Raw genomic sequence first — 19,928 nt, 5'->3', positions numbered from 1 at the left:
ACAGGCACTGACCAGGAGCCCTAGGAGCTGCCCAGGTCACCTCCCTGGTCTGGCCACCTCCCTGGGCCCCCAGAAGGGAGCCCTGCCAGCACCTGGGGGTGGGTGGGCGGGTGCACTGCCCCATGGGGACAGGGCACGCATGAGAGTGGGGTGCGTGCCAGAGCGACTTAGCGTTCCTTAGCTCAGCTGGCACAGCTACGTTGACAGGCAGCTGTCGCCTTTGTAGGCATGGTGAGGGTTGCATTTTCAGCCCAGCAGAGAGATTGGGTCAATCTCAAACTTGGGTCTCCAGCTGTTTTTGGACTACAACTCCCATCATCTATAGGTAGCAGGACTAGTGATCAGGGATGGTGGAGAAACACTTCACTGGGCCAATGACTACCTTTGTCTGAAAGTTCTCCTGGTGGTGCTTGAGGGAGTAGCAAGAGACAGTCCAGATCCTGCTGCCTAGAGTCCTTTTGTCCCTGTGATTTATGACAACGACCCACAAATTTCTATGGTTTTTGGTTGCCGCTGATAGAAAGATGACTGCTTATGTGTTTCTCAACACCATGAAGGGCCAAATGCTAATCTAATTTGCTGCAATATCAGGGAATCAAATCTCCTGGGAGCCATAAATATCTGTAGCTTCGTGCCAAGGAAACCACACAGTTTTAACTGTAAATGTTTATCTGATACAATGTTATCTAAGTTTTTGTTGTTTAAATTTATTTTTGCATTGCAGGCACCCACGACTTGTTTCTGCTCCCAAGGTAAGTGTAAGGAATAGTGCCAAGCTGGCTTTTGCATTGTGAATAATGTGGCAAACAGGGCCGTCTTAAGCGCCCGTGGTGCCGTGCAGCGGCGGATCCCTCCGCCCCCCCGCCTCGTTTCCCAGCGCGGTGGGCGGGCGGGCACAGCGCGCAGCGCGGCTGCCACAGGCGCTGCTGCGCATCATCACGGCGGGCGGGCAGGCACAGCGCGGTTGTTGAACCGGTGGACCGGGCGGGCGCAGCTCGCGGCGCCCTCCTGGCGGGCCGGTGCCATGGGGCCCTGCGCCAACGGGGGTCTACCTAGAGCCGGCCCTGGTGGCACATCAAAGTCTCTGTGCCAACGTTGTTCCAGGCCAGCTCTTCCAGTCCTCTCAACCGAGGGTGGGTACCAGTAGTGTAGTGGCAAATTCAGAAATGCAGATAATCACAGCCATGCTTCTATTATTATTATTATTATTATTATTATTATTATTATTATTATTATTATTATTAAAATTTATATACAGTCCAATACCCGGGTGTCTCAGGGCGGTTCCCAGAATAAAATGAAGATATAAAACCACAAAATACATAATGAAAGTAAAAACAACAACCCAATAACCCCCCCAAGGTTATACAACCTTCTAAGATTTATACAATAATCTTATAATTATACAATAATACTTATTGTTTGGGATGCATTGCAATGATCAGTGCAGATTGCCATGCATTGCTCTTTGACTAGATCTACTATTTTCTCTGCACATAAATGCACAAATGCTTTGGAGTACTCCTGTATCTTCTTCTTTTTTTGCAGTAAATTGTTGCTTTTCCATTGATGTTCCATTGTATATAACCAGGGCCGTCTTAAGCATATCCAGCACCGTGGTGCAAAGATCCCTCCAGTGCCCCCCCCTTTCCCAGAGTTTTTTTTAGGGCTAGAGGAGGCGGGCAGTGGCTGGAGGGCGGCTCCTCCGGCGGGGAAGAGGCGGAGGCTGGACGTGGCGCCTCCTGGCTCAGCTGGCCGCTTCGTGCCACGGTGGCCACGGCAGACAGCACACCGAGCGAGCGGGCCTGTGCCGAGTGAGTGTGCGTGCACCGCTCCCGCCAAGTGTCGGTTCGGTTTTTTCCCCTTTTAGCCTTCTGGCGCCCTGCAGAATTTGGTGCCTGCAGGCTAAAAGGGGAAAAACCAAGCCGATGCTCAGCGGGAGCGGCACACGCACCCTCGCTCACTCAGCGCACTCGTTCGGTGTTCCCCGGACTCTCACCTGGCGCCCTCCAGAACTTGGCGCCCTGCGCCACTAGCCTCAATGGGTAAGACGGGCCTGTACATAACAGAACGTGCGCACCATCCACTAGAAACTGAAACACCTTGTGTTTTCAGTGTTCCTAAATGCTGACCATTGTAGCATACACAACAACGGCTCCTTGGTGTTCCTCCTGCGCTCCTTCTCCAGAATGACCCCAGGAGCCGATCCTCACTGCCTGACTCACTTCCTTTCACTCTGATTGGCTTCAATCAGCACAAAGGGTGCAAAGACCCCCCCTCTTAGTGGCTTCAAAGCTCCCCATTTGTGCTGACCAGGTGGCTCTCGGATGCTGGAGCGAGGGACTCGTCTGGGACCCTTCTGCAGAAATGGTAGTGGGTCTTTGAAAGGGAAAGAAACTAAAATGAACAGATTTGCCCTTCCCTATGTTAAACAAAGAGGGGGAAGTTTGTAAGGCAGAAAACGGGTCCCTGGACGTGCATGTGGATCGGAATGCACTTAACAATTAAACTGTGTTCTGCTCTGAATTTTGCAATGCACACTCAGTTCAAAAATACAAATATGTGTGTTAAAATGCATAGAAATGTATATTTTAGGAGAAAGTGGGTACAAAAATGTGTACAATTTAAGTGTGATTTTTTCCCCTTTCCATTTTTTTTTTAAAGCTGAAATTGCTACAGAACAGGCTTTTGATTGATTGCAGGTAAAGCTTACATGGAACAGAAAGATGCTGTTCTAGGCATCCCTGGCCTTGTCTTTAACCTGAAGCCTTTAAATCTTGAGAGGGCGATGAAAGAAACTCTTGCAGTCTTACTAGGATAAGACCTGAGCCTAAGCCTGCTTCAACAACAGAATAGTTGTAATTGTAGTCGTTGTCGTTATCTAGCAACATCTGGAATGCCGCAGGTTCTTCACTTCTTGTGTAGGCATGGACTTCGGAAACAGCAGCTCAGGAGGGAACAGTATGCAAGAGGTTTAGCCCCCAGCATCTCCAGGTTGCGGGGGGGGGGGAATGATACCCCTTCTGAAGCCCTGGAGAGCTGCTGCCAGTCAGTGCTGACAATACAGAGCTAGGGAGCTTCCTGAGGCTTCTCCCACACTTCCCATCCTGCAGCTGCCTGCAGTTCATCACGTCACATTTCCACCCACGTGGTCATATGCATTTCTGAGAAGGAGGGTAAAACCACATACTGTAATTATTTCCTCCCCTTTAAGTGTACTGAAAAGCTGAGCGACCGCATCATGACATAGTGTATCAGAACAACAAAACATACTGGTGGCACATCTCAGCTGTGGGTATGAACTTCCTTGTACAAAAACCAGGCACAAAATTCAGTCCTCTTCCCAGACATCTTTAAAAGGGCTGTTCACATCATGGCTGTGCTACTATCCTTTTTAAACAAACAAACAAACAAATATTATTTTTACTTTTCAGATTTATACATTTCACTGATTTTACAATCATTTCGACATTTCAAAACTTGACTTCCTTCCCGCTCTAACTGCGGTTCCTTAAATTTATTTTTAATATCTTCTGCATATCCAAATTAACTTAATTTGTTCATTTATTCATCTTCTTTAAAGATGAAACTGCAAGTTATTCCAATAATCCTGCCAATGTTCTTACTGTATATGTTTACAGTTTATTTGTAAATATTCAATAAACCATTTCCATTCTTTTATTAAAAGTTTGCTGTGCTCTACTGTCCTGCAACCACAAGGTGTCGCCCTCCCCATAAGGAGAAGAGTTAGGCCAGTGAAATCGATCTTGCCTGATAATGTCAGGACTGTCTGTCTGCGTGATGGATGCGATAGAAGAAGACTCTGTCTCTTTTGCGTTTGAGGACTGTTCCTTATATTACCTCAAATCCACGGTTTCTCTCTTCTTTGCTCCATGACCCAAATGCAGCATCTAGTGTGGCTCGCTATTTGAAACCTCTGAACGCAGATCTGGGTGAACTTACTCTGATAATTCCCAGCTTTCTTGCATGCAAGGCCACCTGAACTGTCTCATGTCTACATGTGCACTGGATCACCTCCAACCTTTGAAATTTGGGCATCCTCTTAAACATAGTCTGTCTTTAATTCCTCTTCCATTAAGAGGTGTGCATAAGTGAGAGCTGGACCATGAAGAAGGCTGATCGCCGAAGAATTGATGCTTTTGAATTATGGTGCTGGAGGAGACTCTTGAGAGTCCCATGGACTGCAAGAAGATCAAACCTATCCATTCTGAAGGAAATCAGCCCTGAGTGCTCACTGGAAGGACAGATCCTGAAGCTGAGGCTCCAATACTTTGGTCACCTCATGAGAAGAGAAGACTCCCTGGAAAAGACCCTGATGTTGGGAAAGATGGAGGGCACTAGGAGAAGGGGACGACACAGGACGAGATGGTTGGACAGTGTTCTCGAAGCTACCAACATGAGTTTGACCAAACTGTGGGAGGCAGTGCAAGACAGGAGTGCCTGGCGTGCTCTGGTCCATGGGGTCACGAAGAGTCGGACATGACTAAACGACTAAACAACAACATAAGCACTTCACTGCAACGTTATAATGGGTTTTTTTTTAAAAAAAGGTAAAGGATCCCTGGATGGTGAAGTCCAGTCAAAGGTGGTTATGGGGTTGCGGCACTCACCTCGCTTTTCAGGCCGAGGGAGCCGCCGTTTGTCCACAGACAGCTTTCTGGGTCACCTGGCTAGCATGACTAAACCGCTTATGGCGCAACGGGACACCATGACGGAAACTAAAGTGCATGGAAACACCGTTTACCTTCTCGCCGCAGCGGTACCTATTTATCTACTTGCACTGGTGTGCTTTCGAACTGCTAGGTTGGCAGGAGCTAGGACAGAGCAACCAGAGCTCAGCCCGCTGCGGGGATTCAAACCGCTGACCTTCTGATTGGCAAGCCCAAGAGGCTCAGTGGTTTAGACCACAGGGCCACCCACGTCCCTGGGGTGCAAGCCTGGGCAGCATGCGTGGAGCTCTTTGGTTGAAAGGAAAGCAGAGCAATACGTTTGGCAACAGCATGGCTGCAGAAGTTGCCTAAAGGAGTCGTACCTGACGCCATCCAATTGTATTAGGGACTCCACTCTAGATGTGTGTAGGATTTATTCCTTAGTCTCCCCCCCCCAAGATATCCCACAGGGCAGCAGAGTTTTAAGATCAGAGTTTTCCTTCTCCTAGATCAGGCATCCCCAAACTGCGGCCCTACAGATATTTTGGCCTACAACTCCCATGATCCCTAGCTAACAGGACCAGTGGTCAGGGAAGATGGGAATCGTAGTCCAAAACATCTGGAGGACCAAAGTTTGGGGATGCCTGTCCTAGATGGGCTACCTATCCAGGTTGATGACCCCAAGATATCCCATCGGCCCTTTACTTCCCTCTTTGGCACATGCAAGAACTGCCATAATAATAATAATAATAATAATAATAATAATAATAATAATAATAATATTTTAATACCCTGCCCATCTGGCTGGGTTTCCCCAGCCACTCTGGGCAGCTTCCAACAAAAGATTAAAAATACATTCAAATATCGGTCATTAAAAACTTCCCTAAACACTTCTTGGCCATTGGACACTGATCACTTTTATTCTCATCCACTCAATCTGCTGGAGCCTGTCTTCACATGCAGGGCAAGTCCCTAACCCACTGAGGGTTCGAGACCCATTGGCTACCCTCGCCTGGTTTAGCCGTTCCCAGGAGAAATGGGAGGTTCTGTTCCTTGGAAGAAGGGTGATTATTTTAAAAATGTGACAAGTACTTTTTATCAGGTGTTGGGAACCAGATGCAGGGACAGCCTCCGGTTCCCCACCCCAGCTCTGATTTAAATAATGGCTACCCCATTGTCAAGAACATAAGAAGGACCTGCTGGGTGAAACCAATGTCCCACCTATTCCACTGCCCTCTTCTCATTGTCACCAACAAGATGCTTCAAAGCAGGACCTAAGTGCAGGAGCTCATCTCCCACTCAGCACCATGCTCCTGGATATGGAGGCTCTGTAGCTATTATGCTGAATGGCTGGCTATTGACAAACCCAATGTTCTTATAGGCTGTCCCAGTGGCAAAGAAGCAAAGAAGCCATCGGCAAAGGAGGGTTTGAAAGTAGGTGCTAATCTACACTGGTTTGGATATATTACAGACACCCCCAAACTTCGGCCCTCCAGATGTTTTGGACTACAATTCCCATCATCCCTGACCACTGGTCCTGTTAGCTAGGGATCATGGGAGTTGTAGGCCAAAACATCTGGAGGGCCGCAGTTTGGGGATGCCTGGGATATAACATTAACAATGTGTTATAAAAACGTGACACTAGAGGGCCCTGCAGAGCAGCGATCCACCAGCAAGTGCATTGAGAGCTACATATGATTTTTTTTAATAGTCTTTAATAGCATTTTTACAGATCAGTGTAGATCCAGCCTAAGACATCTGGCAGGATAATAGGAACCAGATGGGAACACAGCAGCAGCAGCAGCAGCAGTGAGAGGGGTCTGGGTTCTCATAAGGCCAGGTACAGACTCGGGATTAAGAGCAGCTGGCACAGAGGGGGATGCCGTGTGGATGAGAAAGGCAGGAAATTAGATGACAAGTGATCTGGCTGGTCAGAGCAGGTCAGCTGAGTACCCCAAGCAAGATCATCCACCCAGGGCTTGAACATGAGATCTGCTGGGAGATCTAGCAGGGAGATGTGACAGGGAGGGCAAGCAGCAAGATGCTTCTCTTCCCACATCACATGCAGAGCAGCATCGTGGTAAGGAGGGATGCGGGCATGGAAACGTTTCATGTGGCTCGAGTCGAGAAGCCTTTATTAAAAGCAGGCACAAACAATGAACGTTAAACTGCAAAGCAGCTGCAGAGCTGAGATGGAACCAGCCTCCTCGAAGCAGAAACGTAAGTGGACCCACTTATACCTATAGCAAACATCTGAAGCACATTTCCTCCCTTGAAGGACTTCTGGGCGCTGCAGTTTACCCGTCACAGAGCTACAACTCCCAGCAATCCTTAACAAATGACAGTACCCAGAATTCTTTTGAGGCTGGGAGGTAGTGCCTCGAATGTGCTTTAAAGGCATGGTGCTTTAAAGACAGTCTTACCTACGGAGTGCATCTAGCTCTGTATTGTCTGCACTGACTGGCAGGAGATGATCCAGGGTTATAGACAAGGTGTGTGGATGAATTGCTGAGGCCTGTGATACTGAAGGTAAAAAACAAAAAGTAAAGTAAAGGACCCCTGGACAATTAAGCCAAGTCCAAAGGGACTATGGGGTTGTGGTGCTCATCTCTCTTTCAGGCCGAGGGAGCCAGCGTTTGTCCACAGACAGCTTTCGAAGTCATGTGGCCAGCACAACTAAACCGCTTCTGGCACAAGGGGACACCGTGACGGAAACCAGAGTCCATGGAAATGCCGTTTACCTTCCCGCCACAGCGGTACCTATTTATCTACTTCCACTGGCGTGCTTTCGAACTGCTAGGTTGGCAGGACTGGGACAGAGCAACGGGAGCTCAGCCCATCATGGGGATTTGAACCACCGACCTTCCTATGAGCAAGCCCAAGAAGCTCAGAGGTTTAGACCACAGCGCCACCCGCTGGTGATACTGAACCAGCACCTTGATCCCCTGCCCAGGTACTGTCTGGTCTGCCTGTGGAACCAGGAATGTCTGACCTCTCCTGGATGGCTGGCATCCCTAGGACTCTTGTGAACTTAAGGGGACGTCTTTTTCATTGTTATCCTCAGCCCTTTAATGCAGAGTAGCCTGGGTCCAACGCAGACCCTTGCAGAGTCTGACTGGGAGGTGACCTGTCATGAGTGGCATGCCTTTGCTTCTAAAACAGGGGGCGGCAAGGTTTACCTTGCCTGCGCTGGTTCACTCCAGCGGAGGGAGATCCCTCCATGGGCTGGATCGTTCGCCCGCATGAGCGCCCGCCCGCCATTTCCGGTGTCTGCGTCTGCAGAGACACAGTTTCCAGTGGAAGCAAGTCCCCGCGCTGCGCTTTGCTGGTTTAGCACAGCGCACGGGGATTTGCCGAGCAGGTAGCTCTGTTCAGGGCTGGCTCGGCGGCCGGTTAAATGACCCCTGTGGGCTGCTTGTGGGCCATGGGCCTTAGGTTGCCGACCCCTGTTCTAAAACCTCCTGTTCCCTAGTAAAAAGAACTATATCTGCATATTTCTTCTGCCTGCAAGGACTAGCTGGCTTTGACTCCAGAGGGATCAGGGGGCTCTGGGAGAACGAGCCAGAGCCATGTTGGCCAGAAGTTATGAAAACGAGCATTAGGATGCAGGAGGAGGTGGCATCGCCATTGCCTTTGACCAGCACTGCAACAGAGCAGCTGTTGACATTTCTCTTTCAGACCTTTCGGCTTATTCATAACCACCCAGAGGACACTTGCTGAGATGCATCTGAGAGCCAACTCAAATGTTACTCTTCTTTAGCAGAGCAGTTCCACACCGCCCCCTCCTTCCTTCTAATTCCCATGACTGTATACATGGAAAAATGTTCTGCATGAATTTGTGAGACACGCGACTGAGTCATCCACAGATCCACAGATCATGATTTCCCAGCCCATTTGGAGATTCAGATTTCTGCAAATGTGTCCCATGTGAGTCTGGCCTAGGACTGCTCTCCGCCTTTCAAAGATACCCAGTAATGCTGTCAGGGTAGGACATTGGGCTCAGGGCCCCACTCAGCAAAATGAGCTGACGGGCCCCGCAAATGGAGAAGGGCTGCTTACAGCAATTTGAAGTGAGTGGAGTGCTGTGCATTGCCATCTAAAGAGGGAGACGCCGGTGGAATCTAGACACATTAAAAAAAAATAAAACTCTGTGAAAATAGGTTTCCTAAAAAAACAGTTTGAAAAATATATTGATTTTGCCATAAGCTCACCATCGCCATCTAGTGTCACATTTGAACAATGCACTTAACATGCACTTAAAATGTTATATTTGCAGCTGTAGAGCTCAAATAAGGGAAGCCATACATTGAGTGCAGGAGACCTCAGGACTGGGGACTAAATGTCACCCTCCAGAGCACTCTGTTCCTAGGCCACTCCCCCTTCTGCAGGCCACACCCTCATTGAGTTATTTCGCCTGGCTGGAATATAGGAAGTTGCCTTACACCTGGTCAGGCCATTGGTCCATCTAACTCAGTATTGTCAACACTGACTGGCAGCAGCTGTCCAGCGTTTCAGGCAGGGGACAGCTCCAGCCCTACCTGGAAATGCCAAGGATTGAAACTACAGTATTATTATTATTAGTAGTAGTAGTAGTAGTCATAGTAGTAGTAGTATTTTATTTATGATTTTCAATTTTATACATTTCAATGATTTTACAATCATTTTAATATTTCAAAACTTGACTTCCTTCCCCCTCTTTCTGCAGTTCCTTAAATTTATTTTTAATATTTTCTGCATATCCAAATTAACTTAATTTGCTCATTTATTCATCTACTTTAAATATATACTCTTATAAAACTGCAGGTTATTACAATAATCCTCCCAATATTCTTATCTGTTTACAGATTATTTGTAAATATTCAATAAACCATTTCCATTTTTTTCATAAAAAGTTGCTATCTTGATTTCTTATTTTTCTGATAAGTTTTGCCATTTCTGCATATTCCATAAGTTCTTGTATCCATTCTTCTTTCGTTGGGACTTCTTCTTTCCATTTTTGGGAAGAAGCATTCCTGCCAATGTAATCGCATACATGAATAAATTTCTATACAGTTTGGGTAGTTCTGTCCCTATAATTCCCAAAAGGAAAGCTTCTGGTTTGTTTGTTTTTTTTAAAAAAAACACAACAACGTTATTTTAAACATCTTTTTCAATTCATTATATATCATTTCCCAGTAAGCTTTAACCCTATTACAATGCCAAGGACTGAAACTGAAACCTTCTGCATTCAAAACAGGTGCTCTAACATTGAGCTAGGAACCTTCCCAATTAATGTATTTTGTTGTCATTGGAATTCTCTGACTTCCCTTCCAAGAGCTGCTAAAAAGATAGAAGAATAGTATAATTCTGTATCAGCTCTTTTAACCATATACTTTATCCCACCCCCTTCCACACCTCCTCTTATCCCTTGACCCTGGTCATTATGTCTTGTTCTTCTATTGGACAAAGAAACATTAGCACAGATGTTCAGTTAGGCAAGCAAACAGCTCATGGTGTCAATGAACTGTTTATAGACAAGCAGCGTTGCTGGGTTTTTTGTTTTCTGGGTGGCAGTGGATTCCCTTGACATTCCATTCCTCCCAAAGAGCAACATGAAATGTTGTGTAAAAAAAATAAATGCTGCTTTCTGCTGTGAACAAAGCACATCTTTATATTTTTAGGTACTGCAAAACATCTGTCAATTCCAAGCATGAGTTTTCTTGGGAAATGTGAGCCTGGACTAAGAGAAGGATATGGCTGGTGGATCAAGCGACTCTGTGAAGGCTCCTTTAATAATAATAATAATAATAATAATAATAATAATAATAATAATATATTTATGCCCTGCCCGTCTGGTTTCCCCAGCCACTCTGGGCAGCTTACAGCACATTAAAAATTGTAAACCTTTAGACATTAAAAATTTCCCGATACAGGGTTACCTTCAGATGTCTTCTAAAAGTCAGATAGTTGTTTATTTCCTTCACATCTGCTGGGAGGGCATTCCACAGGGCGGATGCCACTACCAAGAAGGTCCTCTGCCTGGTTCCCTGTAACTTAACTTCTCACAGTGAGGGAACCACCAGAAGGCCCTCAGAGCTGTCCGGGCTGAATGATGGGGGAAATCTTGGCCCTCTTGGATTAGCTTATAAAGCTCTAGCTTCATAGCTCCCTCATTAGCCTGGACAAGTTATTCCTATATACATATTTTGTGCATGGTGGGGGAATCTTTGGCCCTGCAGGTGTTTGTGAACTACAACTCCCACCAGCCACAGAAAGTAATACCAATGACCAGGGATGATGGGAGTTGTAGTTCAAGTTTCCTCACACCTGCCATATACCAATAGGCAACCCAGACTGCTCCAATAATAATAATAATAATAATAATAATAATAATAATAATAATAATAATAATAATATATTATTCATACCCCGCCCATCTGGCCGGGTTCCCCCAGCCACTCTGGGCGGCCTCCAACAAAACATTAAAATACAGAAATCCATCAAACATTAAAAGCTTCCCTAAACAGGGCTGTCTTGAGATGCCTTCTAAAGGTCTGGTAATTTTTATTCTCTTTGACCTCTGGTGGGAGGGCATTCCACAGGGAGGGTGCCACTACCGAGAAGGCCCTCTGCCTGGTTCCCTGTAACTTAACTTCTCATAGCGAGGGAACCGCCAGAAGGCCCTCGGAGCTGGACCTCAGTGTCCGGGCAGAACGATGGGGGAGGAGACGCTCCTTCAGGTATACTGGACCAAGGCCGTTTAGGGCTTTAAAGGTCAGCACCAACACTTTGAATTGTGCTCGGAAACGGTACTGGAACACCCTGACCTTCCTTTTCTCCTGCTGTCTTGCCTAGGATTAGTCCAGAGTTCAGTACTTCAACCAGAATGCTCTTCAAAGTTCAGCAGAAATGCCTGGAACTGATCATGTTCCTTTCTTCTTCTTTTTTTCTTCTGTTGCTTTTGTTGCATGACAAAGTAAACAGCTTGGCCTGCAGGATTTTGGAGCTGGTTGCTGTAAACAAGAGCGCCTCTGAGGGCAAGGCTCCCGACAAGAATTTCTAGTCAGCAGGTTCCCCATCGCGGGCGCAGCGGAAGAGGCTGCCAGCGCTGCAGAAAGCAAGTGTGTATTAGTAACTTCTCAGTCTGTAAGTATGCAAATCCCACATCCCATAAGAATATAAGAATATAAGAAGAGCCTGCTGGATCAGGCCAATAGCTCCTCTGGTCCAGCATCCTGTGGCCAACCAGATGCCTGTGGGAAACATCAGCAGGATCCAAGCGCAAGAGCACTCTATCCTCCTTCCGACCCAAATGCAGACATGCTGCAGTACCAGTTGGTTGTTAACCCCCCCCCACACACACAAAAGAAACCCTATATCAGGCATCCCCAAACTTTGGCCCTCCAGATGTTTTAGACTACAATTCCCATCTTCCCCGACCACTGGTCCTGTTAGCTAGGGATCATGGAAGTTGTAGGCCAAAACATCTGGAGGGCCATGCTTTGGCAGGAGCTGGGACAGAGCAACGGGAGCTCACCCCATCACGGGGATTCGAACCGGCAACCTTCCAATCGGCAAGCCCAAGAGGCTCCGTGGTTTAGACCGCAGTGCCACCCGCATCCCACAGGAGGCAGGGATGGCCACCAACTTCGATGGCTTTAAAAGAGGATTGGGCAAATTCATGGAGGATAAGAATATCAATGGCTACTACCCTTCATGACATGCTCTGCCTTCAGAGTCAGAGGCTTCTGAATACCAATTGCTGGAAACCATGGGACGTTGGGGGGCAGGAGCTTGCTCTTCTGCTCAGGTCCTGTTTGTGGATATCTACAGGCATCTGCTTGGCCACTGTCAGTACAGGACTCTGGGCCATTGACGTGATCCAGCAGGGCTCGAGTTACATTCTTATTGTAAGCTTGCTATCATCTTGTGACTAAATGCAGAGCTTGTGGCTTGGATGTCAATGTCGTTCCCCCCCCCCCACTCTCTCTCCCTCCCCTGTTCTGACGAAGAGCTCTGGAGAATTTGAAACCTTGCACACTCTGTTTGTGACAGCTCTGGTGGTGCTAATGAAGGTGTTGCCTACCTGTGGCTTTTGACATTTTTCTTACAGAACTGACACAACTTCTTTTGCCTCCTCCTCCTCCTCCTCCTCCTCCTCCTCCTCCTCCTCCTCCTCCTCCTCCTCCTCCTCCTCCTCCTCCTCCTTCTTCTTCTTCCTCTTCCAAGGGAATCTGCTCCTTATCAGAGAGGCCCTGCCTGAAGGGGTTTAACTTGCATATTGGGACAACATCCCCAAGCTCCCGAAAGGAAATTATGGAGTGGTTCCAACTGGACCCTGTGCCGATGCTAAGCCAAAGACTTAGTTCTGGGCTTGAAGCCAAAACATCCTCCTCCTCCTCCATTTTTCCTGGTGCCTCAGGCCAGAGCCAAGCTCTCTCTACCTCAGAGGAGAGAATGGACTTGCCATTCACACCCAGAGAGCCTTCTGGACTCTCACTCCTACGACGATTGTTCTGTATTTAAACTGCTAGTGCTTTCTGCAAGGATGGAGGCCCCTGAGTTGTGGCTGCCCCTCTGATTGCTTTAGCTGATGCTCCTGTTTGGCACCAAATTCCTTTGGGGGTCTGGAAGGGACTGGGATCTGCTGCCATTGTCCCGATATCTATTGTTTACATTCCAGCTCCTTGGCAGGGGATCAGGAAGGAATTATTTTTGCATGTCCAGTAATGTAAAGCCAGAAGTCTCAGGCTTTGTTATGCATTGCTGAAAGAAAGAAAGAAAGAAACCAGTCATTTTCTTTCCTTCACTTTCCTCTCTCTGGACAGCAGGGCTGGATCATTCAAGTGACACCTCTGGTATAAGCATAGCTGCCAAGTTATCCCTTTTTTAAAGGGATTTTCCCTTATGCTGAATAGGCTTCCTCGTGAGAAAAGGGAAAACTTGGCAGCTATGGGTATAAGCGCTGAAAGAGACCGGAAGACACACAGGCTTCCCTCTCTTGTGAAAATCTCACAGCAAGGCTTGCTGTGACACCTTGAAGTCAAGGAGATTTATTGTGGCATCAGTCCACTTCGATAGATACAGGAAGTGCAACGCAGCCCGTGTCAGCACCCAGCAAACTCTGGCCCCAGCTCCTCAGTAGGACTTGCCTGACTCAAATATTCCTCTTCAGTAAAGGAGGCAAATGGGGAAAGCCTTCCCATTGTCTTTTTTGCTTACAAGATCCCTCCTCTTCAGGGAGGGGGGACTTTGCGGGCGGGACCCGCTCTACGCACCGAGCAGGGGGGCGTGTTCGGCCCCCTGCTCCACCTATACCTGCTGCCACGCTCAGGGCTCTGGCTGGCCAATAGGGCCAGCTCGTGGGCGGGGTTACCTGTGTCAAAAGAGCGCGGCAGCCTCCAGATCCCCCCTTTTCGCGCTGCTCCTCATCGGATCTCCCACCCACCCTCCCTTTAGGTCTTCCCTTAGGGTGTTTGCTTTGACCTTGCTATGGACTTCGGTTGGTCGCCTTTGGTTGCCCAAGGGGCCTGGTAGGAGTTTTTTATCCAGTTGGCTAATTGGCATCGGCCTCTTGGGTTTTTCGCCTACCTCATAGCAATTCGTCACAACCTCTTCGGTATTTGGCGGTAGGCATTGGAATATGGAGTCATCTGGTGTGTTCGAGGACTGGTTGTGGCCATCATCCAACCCTCCTCTTATAGGGGTATCCCCTTAAGGGATCCGGCGGTCGTGGATCCCGTCCGACGCCCAGCTGGTGGCTAGGGCCATGGCACGACCCCCGGTGGCACCAGGGGGAGCTTTCAGTTGTATTTGCATCAACAGGCTCCTCCCTTGGGGTGTTAACCTGATATGACCCTCCCGCCGAGCGGGGTGGAGTCACGCTTGCTAACGAGTCCAATGCCTAAGCCAATACCTCTCACTTGCTCTAACCAATAAAGTTGTGGCCTTATTCTACCCATTAACTCAAATACCATGTGTCACTGTGTCTTTATTTCTTGCGGGGGGGGGGGGGAGGTCCTTGAACTGCAAATCCTGTCTTAAGGGCGTATTTGTGTATGAATAGGATGAGCTTGTGACCTGGCTTCAGGAGCTAAAGTATTAACCATCACAAAAGAATGGCCAGGCTGCCCAGGTCATGCAATCAGTGACCATGATCAGGTATCCTGGCAAACAGGATTTCTGCTGTAGACCGCCTCCTTCTGTGGTAAAATAAAAAAAATTCCTTCAGTAGCACCTTAAAGACCAACTAAGTTTTTATTTTGGTATGAGCTTTCGTGTGCATGCACACTTCTTCAGATACGAAGAATACTTCAGATACCTTCTGTGGTGTATGTGTGATGTTTTAGGGGGGCGCTTTTGGGCTACAGGACGGGCAATTTCAAAAGTCTATATAAGTGTTTGTGCACCATTGTTCAGGGTTCTCCTCCCTCCTGTATGTGGTGAGTGGGGACCCTGTTGCAACAGTTCCTTTAATAAAGGCTTACTAGCCGCTTTGCTTCTCAATATACTCTGGTTGGCCTCTGTTATTTTCTCCTCCTGATAGGGAACCTACTTAAGGACTCGATATGGGCTCCGGAATACCCCATAAGGGAAAAGGAGCAGTTTTTCTTATAACAGCTGGAAACTTAGACCAGTGATTTACCAACTGTTTGCCTCTCCCACCAAGTGGTGAGGCCCAGGTGGTGCAAGGGGACCCACCAGGTGGCACTTTTCTAAGGCTTCCTTCAGCTCCAGCCCAGCCCACAGTTAGGAGATGTATCTATAAGGCTTAAGCCAAGATTTATTAGTCAACCAACCATAATAGGGAGATAATTGGTCGTATCCAATGTTAGTCCTACTGAGAACAATGGACTTAGGTTCATTACTATCAGTGAGTCTGACTAGAACTTAGTTGTCTATGTTTTGATAGGCGTGGGTGCTGTTTTGAATTGGGTTGCCATATTTAAAAAATTAAAAACCAGGACACTCTGAAAGTTGTTGAGCTTTTCTTAGAAAAATGGAAAAATGCCTCCGAACCACGATTTTTCGATTGGCAAAGCGCCGACTTTCGGAAATCCCCCCTGGATGTTAATTCCGCCTTTGAAATCCCAGTAATGTCTGGGAAGATCTGGACAAATGGCAGCCCTAGTTTTGAGTCAAGATGGCATACCCTCCAAAATAGGGATGACCTATTTAATAATAATAATAATAATAATAATAATAATAATAATACCCTGTTTCTCATGTTTTAAGACATACCCATAAAATAAGCCATAGCAGGATTTTTAAGCATTCAAGGAATATAAGCCATACCCCGAAAATAAGACATAGTGATAGGCGCAGCAGCAATGCCGGCCGCGGCAGCAGGAGGAGGAAAAAAATAAGACATCCCTTGAAAATAAGCCATAATGTGTTTTTTTTGAGGAAAAAATAAATATAAGACATGTCTTATAATATGAGAAACACAGTATTTATACCCTGCTCATCTGACTGGTTTGCTCCAGCCACTCTGGGCAGCTTTTAACATATATAGAAACATAATGAAACATTAAACATTAAAAACTTCCCTATACAGGGCTGCCTTCAGGTGTCTTCTAAAGGTTGTATAGTTACTTATCGGTTTGCCTCGCGGGTCGCAAAACTCCACTCCATACCCTCCAACATTCTTCTGATGAAAATAGGGACGTCCTAAGGAAAAGCGGAACCTTCCAGGATCAAATCAGAAACAGGGATGGCTTCTGTAAATCTGAGATCGTCCCTGGAAAATAGGGAAACTTGGAGGGTCTGCAAGTTGGCAGACTGAACCTTTGCAAGCCCAGGCGGAGACCCCCCCCCCCGGCCTGACCCCGAGATACCACCAGAAGGAATAATGACTTGTGACAATGTGTTATGGAATTAAAAATTGGCCACAACTTTATTATACCTTTCAGATGTAGGAAGACCTTGGCTTAGGCACTGGGCATGTATCCCCTCCAGCCCCACAGCCAGGGCCATCTTAAGCATATCGGCAGGGCCGTCTTAAGCATACCTGGCGCCCTGGCGCCGTGGTGCGACGGATCCCTCCGGTGCCCCCTCCCCGCCCCGTTTCCCAGCTGCCGCCTGGAGGGCCGGAGCCCTGCACAACCCAGCCTGGCCGTAGGGCTGGCCCTGGGCCAGGGGGTGCTGCCCACCCCCTGTTGCGACGCCCCTGCGCGCGGCGAAGGCGGCCCCAGGCCCACGCGCCTCTGGAGAGCGGCCTGAAGCTGCTGAACAGCTGAGAGGCACGCCTGGGGTGGCCTCCGCCGCACCTCTTAGCGGGCGCAGCGGCGCCCCTGGTGGCCTGGCACCCCGTGCCACCAGACCCGGGCCTAGAGACGGCCCTGCATATCGGGTGCCCTGGCACCGTGGTGTGGTGATCACTCCGGCGCCCCCCGTCCCGTTTCTCACCGCGGCGGGCCACCCGGGCTTGCCTTAGAGCCGGCCCTGCCCCCAGCCAGGGGAACTGGGGCTCCTCAGGGTGAATGGGATATGGGAGGGTGCACAGCAAGACGCTTGTGTTCGTTGGCAGCCCACCCCATATCCCCGCAATGCAGGGGAGTTCGCTGACAACCTTTCAGTGTATGGCCAGTGACTCCCATATACAAACCCCTTTAAGAGGAGACCCTGGAATCACCACCAAGGGGAGAGAGAGAGAGAGACCACTTCACGCCCCCTCCTCCATTTAGGGAAGATAGACTAAAGGATTATGCCCAAGCTCTGGCTGCCGCCTCCGCCTCCTATTTAAGCAGCTGGCCCTGCCTCCCTGCAGGGCTGATTGGTTAACTGAGGTTTGGTGGGATCCTCCAATGACTAGCACAGGGAGGCAGCCCAGCCCAGCCAGCTGGTGGGTCCCAAGGGACCACAGTCCTGCAAAGGGCACCCACAAGGAAGGTGTGAGTGCTCATTATCATCTCCTTCGCTTGCGAGCCAAAGTAACCGTTACCCTGACTCACCACCATCCCTGCTTTGAAAAATAATAATAATCCCAGAGCCACTGTCCTCTCAATTCCCCATCTTTCTTTCTTCTTCTTCTTCTTCTTCTTCTTCTTCTTCTTCTTCTTCTTCTTCTTCTTCTTCTTCTTCTTCTTCTTCTTCTTCTTCTTCTTCTTCTTCCTCCTCCTCCTCCTCCTCCTCCTCCTCCTCCTCCTCCTCCTCCTCCTCCTCCTCCTCCTCCTCTTCTTCTTCTTCTTCTTCTTCTTCTTCTTCTTCTTCTTCTTCTTCTTCTTCTTCTTCTTCTTCTTCTTCTTCTTCTTCTTCTTCTTCTTCTTCTTCTTCTTCTTCTTCTTCTTCTTCTTCTGCGATCACTTGTAACCGAGTAAGATTGTCTTCCATAGACACTGTCTTAACAGTGAGTCCGTAAGTGACTGTGGAGGCCAATTCTGGATCCACACGTCCTTCCACATTGGGGACATAGGTTTTCAGGCAGGAGTTGATCATGGTGTGGATTTGCCAAGCGTGCCTTCCTCTTAGCACGTTTCTCCCTTGAGTCCTGTTCTTAAATACCGGTAGGAAGCAGATTTCCCTCATCTCTGTGCCGTATAGGGCTGCCATATCTCTAGAGGTAAAAATCTGGACACAAAAAGTTGTTGAGCTTTTTTAGGGCAGTTGCCCAATAGCCCCTCTGCCGCTGCCAGAGCCAGAGTCTGAGGCAAAGCGGCCCACACACAATTTATTATTTTTAAAACCCCAAATCCAGGATGTTTGCTTTAAAATGTAAAATTGCCCCCGGGTGGGCATGTGGGACCCCCAAAAGAGGAATCATAGAATCTTAGAGCTGGAAGGTACCCCAGGGGTCATCTAGTCCAACCCCCTGCAATGCAGGAATTTCAGCTAAAGCATCCATGTCAGATGGCCATCCAAGCTCTGCTTAAAAACCTCCAAGGAAGGAGAGTCCACCACCTCTCATGGGAGTCTGCTCCACTGCCAAACAGCTCTTACTGTCAGAAAGTTTTTTCGACTGTTAAGTCAGAATCTCTTTTCTTGTAACTTGAAGCCATTGATTCAAGTCCTACCCTCCAGAGCAGGAGAAAACAAGCTTGCTCCCTCTTCCATGTGACAGCCCTTTAGAGATTTGAAGATGCCTGTCCTATGTCCTCTCAGTCTACACTTTCCCAGGCTAAACATACCCAGCTCCTTCGACTGTTCCTCATCAGGCTTGGTTTCCAGATCCTTGTATCATCTTGGTTGCTCTCCTCTGCACACATTCCAGCTTGTCAACATCCTTCTTAAATCGTGGTACCCAGAATCAGACACAGTATTCCAGGTGTGGTCTGGAGGTGTGGTCACGCCTGGGATTCCCCAGGTGCCTACTTGTTGAATTTCTACATGTCACAGCAGGCTCAAGAACCTGGCAGGAAAAATACTGGAAGAAACTCTTGGTTCATTTTGTGGTCTGCTGCCGCAGTTCAGAGTCAAAGCAGTTTAATTTGTTGCTGTCACTGCTGCTGTCATATTTCTGGCTGAAGGTGATCTGAAATAACACTCCGAGTGGCTTCTGTTTTGACAAAGGCAGCTTAGACGTTCCCTGGAAGTAGAAACCGGCCAAATGGATTGCCGGTCCCTGAATTTACTTACATTTCCTGCAAATGGAGGCCTAGCCCGGCCAGTGTGTGCGGAGAGACCGGGTCCTTCCTAACATGAGGGCACGTGTTGCGGTGCAACCTGGCAACCAGGCCCTGTGTTGTGGGTGGGAACATTGGAGCGGCCACAACACCCTATTGGTGGTCCCTCAATCTTGGGTGAATGGGCAAGTGGGACGCCAGTCAAAGTGACCGAGGGACCACTATTTAAGCCGATGCACGTGTCCCTGAGCTTCCTCTTTCGGACTCAGTGCATCGGAACACCCACCCACCTCTCCCTATATCTAGGGCTTGCGCTTGACCTTGCTATGCCGCCGTGTGTCATCTGTTATTGGGACATGGGCACGGCAGGAATTTTCCCCACTTGGCTGATTGGCTGATGCCACTTAGCGCTGCCGCCATTTTGGAACTGGGGGGAGCATGCTCAGAAGCGACTTTTGATGATGCTCTGCCCTGTTCCAAAATGGCCGTCGCACCAGAAGTCACGCTTCCAGCCATTTTGGAACTGGGCAAAGCAGCATCAAAAGTCGCTACTGAGCATGCTCCGCCCAGTTCCAAAATGGCCGCCGCGCCAGAATAAACCGGGAAAAAAACATTTTTTTGGCTGGGGACAGCTGGAAAAACGGGGGTTTCCCGGGGAATACGGGAGACTTGGCAGCTATGGGCAGGATGCCTAGTCATCCCTATGCGTTGGGTATTC

Source organism: Zootoca vivipara, chromosome 14, assembly GCF_965207765.1.
Source record: "Zootoca vivipara chromosome 14, rZooViv2.hap1.1, whole genome shotgun sequence".
NCBI classification, from domain to species: Eukaryota; Metazoa; Chordata; class Lepidosauria; order Squamata; family Lacertidae; genus Zootoca; species Zootoca vivipara.
Note: the sequence above shows the minus strand (reverse complement) of the source record.